This window comes from Chinchilla lanigera, unplaced genomic scaffold (genome assembly GCF_000276665.1).
Source record: "Chinchilla lanigera isolate Chin_1 unplaced genomic scaffold, ChiLan1.0 scaffold00142, whole genome shotgun sequence".
NCBI lineage: Eukaryota > Metazoa > Chordata > Mammalia > Rodentia > Chinchillidae > Chinchilla > Chinchilla lanigera.
Window position 1 is genome coordinate 214,771 of NW_004955543.1, and position 1,858 is coordinate 216,628.

Genomic DNA, 1,858 nt, shown 5'->3' on the forward strand with positions numbered 1-1,858 from the left:
AAAAAAAAAAAAAAAAAAAAAAAAAAAAGACTAAGATACATCAGTCCACATTGTCATTTTTATAGTCTGACAAAACTAGAGTGCACAGTCTTAAGTGTGTTGGGGTGTGTCATTAAAATTCACTACTGCAATGTTAAACTTCCTCATAATTATTTGAAAATTCATACCATACGTCAAAAAATGTTGCTAATTATGAAAGATGCAAAATTGCAATACTTTTTTTTGTCTTTTTTGAGGCAGGGTCTTGTTATGCAGTTCAAGCTGGCCTTAAGCTCATTTTGTACCTCAGGCTGGCCTCAAACTCGTGATGATCCTCCTGCCTCAGCCTCCCAAGTGCTGGGATTACAGGCGTGTGCCACCACCCCTGGCTATACAATACTTTCTTTTCATAATGATTATACCAATATCCACATTTATTTATTCCTAATTAAATTCAATTTCAACTACTTGATTTTGAGTTTGAGATACCTTCATTGTGGTTCTTTTGCTAGGGAAATAGTATGGTTCTGAAGTATTCAATTAGAGAAAGAAATACAATATCATTTATACTGTTTCCTCCCTTGACATACAAACTTAAAAAATTCAACCATTTTCAGTGACAAAATTACAGTTCTTTTGTGAGCATGGACACAATGCATGGAATTTGTTTCTTTGCATGAAAAGTAGAATCATAGGAAAAGAACTCAAATTCTGTTGCTACCTTCCAGTTAACACAAATATGAATGTGCACAAACTCAAGCCTATGTGCATATAGTTTCAGCACAGCACAAAGTGACTGAATGAACCAGGATCCATCCTTTGAGTTTCGCCAGGAATAGTAATGTGGTGCTGTGGAATATGCATACAAAAAGTCAGCCTCTACTGGTATTTTCTGGCATGCCACAGCATTATCAAAACACTGTGTGTCTCAATGCCACAGTCCAGCTCTGTACCCCGCAAGCCTGAATAATGAAAAGTTTGGGTTTTCCAGCTAGACTTCTACAAAGATCCCCTCCGAAGAACTTTGTTAATCTTTTCAGACCAACAGGTCCATTTGTTCCAAAAATTTTTCCTTCTTCACCATGGCTTAGAATTACACAACTAAAGCTGCTCCTTTTCCTATGATCTTCTTTAGAAACATTGCACATCAATTCCATAATTTCTTCACATGTAAGATCATTTTTATTTCTCACTTCATATTTCAAGTTCGTAAATGTTTCTCTGATGTTTGCTGCATCTACATCTGTACCAGATCGAGCTGCCATTCCAGTGCTTTTATGGAAGTTCTTATTATTAATTACCACACATAGACCCATTTCAGGATAATCCATTTTGTATCTGTTGTCCAAGAATATCCCAGAGGCCATTGATTTGCTTCCGTGTATGATCTTTGTTTCTAAATTCTTGATGGATTTTGTATCCACTGAGCTTGCAGTGTTCTCCATGGCTACTTTTCTTAACATGCTCTCCCTCAGCCTCCAACGGGCAGAACCCACCTCCTGCTCCGCAGGGTGCCCACGCAGTTTCTACCACCCTGCAGCAGGCAAAATGCCTCTTAGTTTTGTAGTATATGTTTTTAAATTATGGATTAAACTATTCTGATAGGCAAATCAGCATATGTGTTTACTAAATTTTGAAAAATTAGAAAATATAAATTATAAAATCTCTGGGTGTGGTGATGTACACCTGTAATCCCAGCTCTCAGGCAGGTGAGGCAGGAGGATCACTGCAAGTTCAAGGACAGCCTGGGCTACATAGCGATTTCAAGGCCATTCTGAGCTACTGTATATAGTAAGACCTTGTCACAAAAAGCAATTAATAAAAAGTCATTTTCCTTTACCCCACATTTAAAATTATTTATTATTTATTTTGTGGTACC

The 1,858-nt window shown here is 37.0% G+C and overlaps 1 pseudogene; it reads right to left on the minus strand.

Moving 5' to 3' along the window:
- Nucleotides 1–406: 406 nt before the first annotated feature.
- On the minus strand, nucleotides 407–1,588 carry LOC102022544 (annotated as a pseudogene).
- Between the last annotated feature and the right edge of the window lie 270 nt (nucleotides 1,589–1,858).